Raw genomic sequence first — 8935 nt, 5'->3', positions numbered from 1 at the left:
GAAACAGAGGGCGAGAAACAGAGGGGCTGAAACCGAGGGCGAGAAACAGAGGGCGAGAAACAGACGGGCTGAAACAGAGGGGCTGATACAGAGGGGCTGAAACAGAGGGGCTGAAACAGAGGGCGTGAAACAGAGGGGCTGAAACAGAGGGCGAGAAACAAAGGGGCTGAAACAGAAGGCGAGAAACAGAGGGGCTGAAACAGAGGGCGAGAAACAAAGGGCGAGAAACAGAGGTGCTGAAACAGAGGGGCTGAAACAGAGGGGCTGAAACAGAGGGGCTGAAACAGAGGGCGAGAAACAGAGGGGCTGAAACAGAGGGGCTGAAACAGATGGCGAGAAACAGAGGGGCTGAAACAGAGGGGCTGAAACAGAGGGGCTGAAACAGAGGGGCTGAAACAGAGGGCGAGGTACAGAGGGTCTGCAACAGTGGGCGAGAAAGAGAGGGGCTGAAAGAGAGGGCGAGAAACAGAGGTGCTGAAACAGAGGGGAAGAAACAGAGGGGCTGAAACTGAGAGGCTGAAACAGAGGGGCTGAAACAGAGGGCGAGAAACAGAGGGCGAGAAACAGAGGGGCTTAAACAGAGGGGCTGAAACAGAGGGGCTGAAACAGAGGGGCTGAAACAGAGGGGCTGAAACAGAGGGGCTGAAACAGAGGGCGAGAAACAGTGGGCGAGAAACAGAGGGGCAGAAAAAGAGGGGCTGAAACAAAGGGGCTGAAACAGAGGGGCTGAAACTGAGGGCGAGAAACAGAGGGCGAGAAACAGAGGGCGAGAAACAGAGGGGCTGAAACAGAGGGGCTGAAACAGAGGGGCTGAAACAGAGGGCGAGAAACAGAGGGCGAGAAACAGAGAGCGAGAAACAGAGGGCAAGAAACAGAGGGCGAGAAACAGAGGGCGAGATACAGAGGGGCTGAAACAGAGGGGCTGAAACAGAGGGCGAGAAACAGAGGGCGAGAAACAGAGGTGCAGAAACAGAGGGGCTGATACAGAGGGGCTGAAACAGAGGGGCTGAAACAGAGGGCGAGAAACAGAGGGGCTGAAACAGAGGGCGTGAAAGAGAGGGGCTGAAACAGAGGGGCTGAAACAGAGGGCCTGAAACAGTGGGACTGAAACAGAGGGGATGAAACAGAGGACGAGAAACAGAGGGGCTGAAACAGAGGGCGAGCAACAGAGGGGCTGAAACAGAGGGCGAGAAACAAAGGGCGAGAAACAGAGGGGCTGAAACAGAGGGGCTGAAACAGAGGGGCTGAAACAGAGGGGCTGAAACAGAGGGCGAGAAACAGAGGGGCTGAAACTGAGGGGCTGAAACAGATGGCGAGAAACAGAGGGGCTGAAACAGTGGGCGAGCAACAGAGGGGCTGAAACAGAGGGCGAGAAACAGAGAGCGAGAAACAGAGGGCGAGAAACAGAGGGGCTGAAACTCAGGGGCTGAAACAGAGGGGCTGAAACAGTGGGGCTGAAACAGATGGGCTGAAACAGAGGGGCTGAAACAGAGGGGCTGAAACAGTGGGCGAGCAACAGAGGGCGAGAAACAGAGGGCGAGAAACATAGGGGCTGAAACAGAGGGGCTGATACTGAGCAGCTGAAACAGTGGGTCTGAAACAGAGGGCGAGAAACAGAGGGGCTGAAACAGAAGGTGAGAAACAGAGGGGCTGAAACAGAGGGGCTGAAACAGAAGGGCTGAAACAGAGGGGGTGAAACAGAGGGGCTGAAACAGAGGGGCTGAAACAGAGGGCGAGAAACAGAGGGGCTGAAACCGAGGGCGAGAAACAGAGGGCGAGAAACAGAGGGGCTGAAACAGAGGGGCTCAAACAGAGGGGCTGAAACAGAGGGGCTGAAACAGACGGGCTCAAACAGAGGGCGAGAAACAGAGGAGCTGAAACAGAGGGGCTGAAACAGAGGGGCTGAAACAGAGGGCGAGAAACAGAGGGCGAGAAACAGAGGGTCTGAAACAGAGGGGCTGAAACAGAGGGGCTGAAACAGAGGGGCTGCAACAGAGGGCGAGAAACAGCGGGGCGGAAACAGAGGGCGAGAAACAGAGGGGCTGAAACAGAGGGCGAGAAACAGAGGGGCTGAAACAGAGGGGCTGAAACAGAGGGTCTGCAACAGAGGGCGAGAAAGAGAGGGGCTGAAAGAGAGGGCGAGAAACAGAGGTGCTGAAACAGGGGGCGAGAAACAGAGGGGCTGGAACTGAGGGGCTGAAACAGAGGGGCTGAAACAGAGAGCGAGAAACAGAGGGCGAGAAACAGAGGGGCTGAAACAGAGGGGCTGAAACAGAGGGGCTGAAACAGAGGGCGAGAAACAGAGGGCGAGAAACAGAGGGCGAGAAACAGAGGGCGAGAAACAGATGGGCTGAAACAGAGGGGCTGAAACAGAGGGTCTGAAATAGAGGGGCTGAAACAGAGGGGCTGAAACAGAGGGCGAGAAACAGTGGGCGAGAAACAGAGGGGATGAAACAGAGGGGCTGAAACAAAGGGGCTGAAACAGAGGGGCTGAAACTGAGGGCGAGAAACAGAGGGCGAGAAACAGAGGGCGAGAAACAGAGGGGCTGAAACAGAGGGGCTGAAACAGAGGGGCTGAAACAGAGGGGCTGAAACAGAGGGGCAGAAACAGAGGGCGAGAAACAGTGGGCGAGAAACAGAGGGCGAGAAACAGAGGGGCTGAAACAGAGGGGCTGAAACAGAGGGGCTGAAACAGAGGGCGAGAAACAGAGGGCGAGAAACAGAGAGCGAGAAACAGAGGGCGAGAAACAGAGGGCGAGAAACAGAGGGCGATAAACAGAGGGGCTGAAACAGAGGGGCTGAAACAGAGGGGCTGAAACAGAGGGGCTGAAACAGAGGGGCTGAAACAGAGGGCGAGAAACAGAAGGCGAGAAACAGAGAGCGAGAAACAGCGGGGCTGAAACAGAGGGGCTGAAACAGAGGGGCTGAAACAGAGGGCGAGAAACAGAGGGCGAGAAACAGAGAGCGAGAAACAGAGGGCGAGAAACAGAGGGCGAGAAACAGAGGGGCTGAAACAGAGGGGCTGAAACAGAGGGGCTGAAACAGAGGGGCTGAAACAGCGGGCGAGAAACAGAGGGCGAGAAACAGAGGGGCTGAAACAAAGGGGCTGATACAGAGGGGCTGAAACAGAGGGGCTGAAACAGCGGGCGAGAAACAGAGGGGCTGAAACAGAGGGGCTGAATCAGATGGGCTGAAACAGAGGGGCTGAAACAGAGGGCGAGAAACAGATGGCGAGAAACAGAGAGCGAGAAACAGAGGGCGAGAAACAGAGGGCGAGAAACAGAGGGGCTGAAACAGAGGGGCTGAAACAGAGGGGCTGAAACAGAGGGTCTGAAACAGAGGGGCTGAAACAGAGGGCGAGAAACAAAGGGCGAGAAACAGAGGGGCAGAAACAGAGGGGCTGATACAGAGGGGCTGAAATAGAGGGGCTGAAACAGAGGGCGAGAAACAGAGGGGCTGAAACAGAGGGCGTGAAACAGAGGGGCTGAAACAGAGGGGCTGAAACAGAGGGCCTGAAACAGTGGGACTGAAACAGAGGGGCTGAAACAGAGGACGAGAAACTGAGGGGCTGAAACAGAGGGCGAGAAACAGAGGGGCTGAAACAGAGGGCGAGAAACAAAGGGCGAGAAACAGAGGTGCTGAAACAGAGGGGCTGAAACAGAGGGGCTGAAACAGAGGTGCTGAAACAGAGGGCGAGAAACAGAGGGGCTGAAACAGAGGGGCTGAAACAGATGGCGAGAAACAGAGGGGCTGAAACAGTGGGCGAGCAACAGAGGGGCTGAAACAGAGGGCGAGAAACAGAGAGCGAGAAACAGAGGGCGAGAAACAGAGGGGCTGAAACACAGGGGCTGAAACAGTGGGGCTGAAACAGTGGGGCTGAAACAGATGGGCTGAAACAGAGGGGCTGAAACAGAGGGGCTGAAACAGTGGGCGAGAAACAGAGGGCGAGAAACAGAGGGCGAGAAACATAGGCGCTGAAACAGAGGGGCTGATACTGAGGGGCTGAAACAGTGGGTCGGAAACAGAGGGCGAGAAACAGAGGGGCTGAAACAGAAGGTGAGAAACAGAGGGGCTGAAACAGAGGGGCTGAAACAGAAGGGCTGAAACAGAGGGGGTGAAACAGAGGGGCTGAAACAGAGGGGCTGAAACAGAGGGCGAGAAACAGAGGGGCTGAAACCGAGGGCGAGAAACAGAGGGCGAGAAACAGAGGGGCTGAAACAGAGGGTCTCAAACAGAGGGGCTGAAACAGAGGGGCTGAAACAGACGGGCTCAAACAGAGGGCGAGAAACAGAGGAGCTGAAACAGAGGGGCTGAAACAGAGGGGCTGAAACAGAGGGCGAGAAACAGAGGGCGAGAAACAGAGGGTCTGAAACAGAGGGGCTGAAACAGAGGGGCTGAAACAGAGGGGCTGCAACAGAGGGCGAGAAACAGCGGGGCGGAAACAGAGGGCGAGAAACAGAGGGGCTGAAACAGAGGGCGAGAAACAGAGGGGCTGAAACAGAGGGGCTGAAACAGAGGGTCTGCAACAGAGGGCGAGAAAGAGAGGGGCTGAAAGAGAGGGCGAGAAACAGAGGTGCTGAAACAGAGGGCGAGAAACAGAGGGGCTGGAACTGAGGGGCTGAAACAGAGGGGCTGAAACAGAGGGCGAGAAACAGAGGGCGAGAAACAGAGGGGCTGAAACAGAGGGGCTGAAACAGAGGGGCTGAAACAGAGGGCGAGAAACAGAGGGCGAGAAACAGAGGGCGAGAAACAGAGGGCGAGAAACAGATGGGCTGAAACAGAGGGGCTGAAACAGAGGGTCTGAAACAGAGGGGCTGAAACAGAGGGGCTGAAACAGAGGGCGAGAAACAGTGGGCGAGAAACAGAGGGGATGAAACAGAGTGGCTGAAACAAAGGGGCTGAAACAGAGGGGCTGAAACTGAGGGCGAGAAACAGAGGGCGAGAAACAGAGGGCGAGAAACAGAGGGGCTGAAACAGAGGGGCTGAAACAGAGGGGCTGAAACAGAGGGGCTGAAACAGAGGGGCAGAAACAGAGGGCGAGAAAAAGTGGGCGAGAAACAGAGGGCGAGAAACAGAGGGGCTGAAACAGAGGGGCTGAAACAGAGGGTCTGAAACAGAGGGCGAGAAACAGAGGTCGAGAAACAGAGAGCGAGAAACAGAGGGCGAGAAACAGAGGGCGAGAAACAGAGGGCGATAAACAGAGGGGCTGAAACAGAGGGGCTGAAACAGAGGGGTTGAAACAGAGGGGCTGAAACAGAGGGGCTGAAACAGAGGGCGAGAAACAGAGGGCGAGAAACAGAGAGCGAGAAACAGAGGGCGAGAAACAGAGGGCGAGAAACAGAGGGCGAGAAACAGAGGGGCTGAAACAGAGGGGCTGAAACAGAGGGGCTGAAACAGAGGGCGAGAAACAGAGGGCGAGAAACAGAGGGGCTGAAACAGAGTGGCAGAAACAGAGGGGCTGAAACAGAGGGGCTGAAACTGAGGACGAGAAACAGAGGGGCTGAAACAGAGGGGCTGAAACAGAGGGCGAGAAACAGAGGGGCTGAAACAGAGGGGCTGAAACAGAGGGGCTGAAACAGAGGGACTGAAACAGAGTGGCTGAAACAGAGGGCGAGAAACAGAGGGAAAGAAACAGAGGGCGAGAAACAGAGGGGCTGAAACAGAGGGGCTGAAACAGAGGGGCTGAAACAGAGGGACTGAAACAAAGGGCGAGAAACAGAGGGCGAGAAACAGAGAGCGAGAAGCAGAGGGGCTGAAACAGAGGGGCTGAAACAGAGGGGCTGAAACAGAGGGGCTGAAACAGAGGGGCTGAAACAGAGGGCGAGAAACAGAGGGCGAGAAACAGACGGGCTGAAACAGAGGGGCTGATACAGAGGGGCTGAAACAGAGGGGCTGAAACAGAGGGCGTGAAACAGAGGGGCTGAAACAGAGGGCGAGAAACAAAGGGGCTGAAACAGAAGGCGAGAAACAGAGGGGCTGAAACAGAGGGCGAGAAACAAAGGGCGAGAAACAGAGGTGCTGAAACAGAGGGGCTGAAACAGAGGGGCTGAAACAGAGGGGCTGAAACAGAGGGCGAGAAACAGAGGGGCTGAAACAGAGGGGCTGAAACAGATGGCGAGAAACAGAGGGGCTGAAACAGAGGGGCTGAAACAGAGGGGCTGAAACAGAGGGGCTGAAACAGAGGGCGAGGTACAGAGGGTCTGCAACAGTGGGCGAGAAAGAGAGGGGCTGAAAGAGAGGGCGAGAAACAGAGGTGCTGAAACAGAGGGGAAGAAACAGAGGGGCTGAAACTGAGAGGCTGAAACAGAGGGGCTGAAACAGAGGGCGAGAAACAGAGGGCGAGAAACAGAGGGGCTTAAACAGAGGGGCTGAAACAGAGGGGCTGAAACAGAGGGGCTGAAACAGAGGGGCTGAAACAGAGGGGCTGAAACAGAGGGCGAGAAACAGTGGGCGAGAAACAGAGGGGCAGAAAAAGAGGGGCTGAAACAAAGGGGCTGAAACAGAGGGGCTGAAACTGAGGGCGAGAAACAGAGGGCGAGAAACAGAGGGCGAGAAACAGAGGGGCTGAAACAGAGGGGCTGAAACAGAGGGGCTGAAACAGAGGGCGAGAAACAGAGGGCGAGAAACAGAGAGCGAGAAACAGAGGGCAAGAAACAGAGGGCGAGAAACAGAGGGCGAGATACAGAGGGGCTGAAACAGAGGGGCTGAAAAAGAGGGGCTGAAACAGAGGGGCTGAAACAGAGGGCGAGAAACAGTGGGCGAGAAACAGAGGGCGAGAAACAGAGGGGCTGAAACAGAGGGGCTGAAACAGAGGGGCTGAAACAGAGGGCGAGAAACAGTGGGCGAGAAACAGAGGGCGAGAAACAGAGGAGCTGAAACAGAGGGCGAGAAACAGAGGGGTTGAAACAGAGGGGCTGAAACAGAGGGGCTGGAACAGAGGGCGAGAAACAGAGGGCGAGAAACAGAGAGCGAGAAACAGAGGGCAAGAAACAGAGGGCGAGAAACAGAGGGCGAGAAACAGAGGGGCTGAAACAGAGGGGCTGAAACAGAGGGGCTGAAACAGAGGGGCTGAAACAGAGGGGCTGAAACAGAGGGCGAGAAACAGTGGGCGAGAAACAGAGGGGCAGAAAAAGAGGGGCTGAAACAAAGGGGCTGAAACAGAGGGGCTGAAACTGAGGGCGAGAAACAGAGGGCGAGAAACAGAGGGCGAGAAACAGAGGGGCTGAAACAGAGGGGCTGAAACAGAGGGGCTGAAACAGAGGGCGAGAAACAGAGGGCGAGAAACAGAGAGCGAGAAACAGAGGGCAAGAAACAGAGGGCGAGAAACAGAGGGCGAGATACAGAGGGGCTGAAACAGAGGGGCTGAAAAAGAGGGGCTGAAACAGAGGGGCTGAAACAGAGGGCGAGAAACAGTGGGCGAGAAACAGAGGGCGAGAAACAGAGGGGCTGAAACAGAGGGGCTGAAACAGAGGGGCTGAAACAGAGGGCGAGAAACAGTGGGCGAGAAACAGAGGGCGAGAAACAGAGGAGCTGAAACAGAGGGCGAGAAACAGAGGGGTTGAAACAGAGGGGCTGAAACAGAGGGGCTGAAACAGAGGGCGAGAAACAGAGGGCGAGAAACAGAGAGCGAGAAACAGAGGGCAAGAAACAGAGGGCGAGAAACAGAGGGCGAGAAACAGAGGGGCTGAAACAGAGGGGCTGAAACAGAGGGGCTGAAACAGAGGGGCTGAAACAGAGGGCGAGAAACAGTGGGCGAGAAACAGAGAGCGAGAAACAGAGGGCAAGAAACAGAGGGCGAGAAACAGAGGGCGAGAAACAGAGGGGCTGAAACAGAGGGGCTGAAACAGAGGGGCTGAAACAGAGGGGCTGAAACAGAGGGCGAGAAACAGAGGGCGAGAAACAGAGAGCGAGAAACAGAGCGTCTGAAACAGAGGGCGAGAAACAGAGGGCGAGAAACAGAGGAGCTGAAACAGAGGGGCTGAAACAGAGGGGCTGAAACAGAGGGGCTGAAACAGAGGGGCTGAAACAGATGGCGAGAAACAGAGGGCGAGAAACAGAGATCGAGAAAAAGAGGGCGAGAAACAGAGGGCGAGAAACAGAGGGCGAGAAACAGAGGGGCTGAAACAGAGGGGCTGATACAGAGGGGCTGAAACAGAGGGGCTGAAACAGAGGGCGAGAAACAGAGTCGCTGAAACAGAGGGGCTGAAACAGAGGGCGTGAAACAGAGGGGCTGAAACAGAGGGGCTGAAACAGAGGGGCTGAAACAGAGGGACTGAAACAGAGGGGCTGAAACAGAGGGCGAGAAACAGAGGGGCTGAAACAGAAGGCGAGAAACAGAGGGGCTGAAACAGAGGGCGAGAAACAGAGAGCGAGAAACAGAGGGCAAGAAACAGAGGGCGAGAAACAGAGGGCGAGAAACAGAGGGGCTGAAACAGAGGGGCTGAAACAGAGGGGCTGAAACAGAGGGGCAGAAACAGAGGGGCTGAAACAGAGGGCGAGAAACAGAGGGCGAGAAACAGAGAGCGAGAAACAGAGGGCGAGAAACAGATGGCGAGAAACAGAGGGCGAGAATCAGAGGGGCTGAAACAGAGGGGCTGAAACAGAGGGGCTGAAACAGAGGGGCTGAAACAGAGGGCGAGAAACAGAGGGCGAGAAACAGAGGGGCTGCAACAGAGGGGCTGATACAGAGGGGCTGAAACAGAGGGGCTGAAACAGAGGGCGAGAAACAGAGGGGCTGAAACAGAGGGGATGAAACAGAGTGCGAGAAACAGAGGGGCTGAAACAGAGGGCGAGAAACAGAGGGGCTGAAACAGAGGGCGAGAAACAAAGGGCGAGAAACAGAGGTGCTGAAACAGAGGGGCTGAAACAGAGGGGCTGAAACAGAGGGTCTGAAACAGAGGGCGAGAAACAGAGGGGCTGAAACAGAGGGGCTGAA

Source organism: Stegostoma tigrinum, unplaced genomic scaffold, assembly GCF_030684315.1.
Source record: "Stegostoma tigrinum isolate sSteTig4 unplaced genomic scaffold, sSteTig4.hap1 scaffold_48, whole genome shotgun sequence".
NCBI lineage: Eukaryota > Metazoa > Chordata > Chondrichthyes > Orectolobiformes > Stegostomatidae > Stegostoma > Stegostoma tigrinum.
This window is presented reverse-complemented; position numbering follows the sequence as displayed.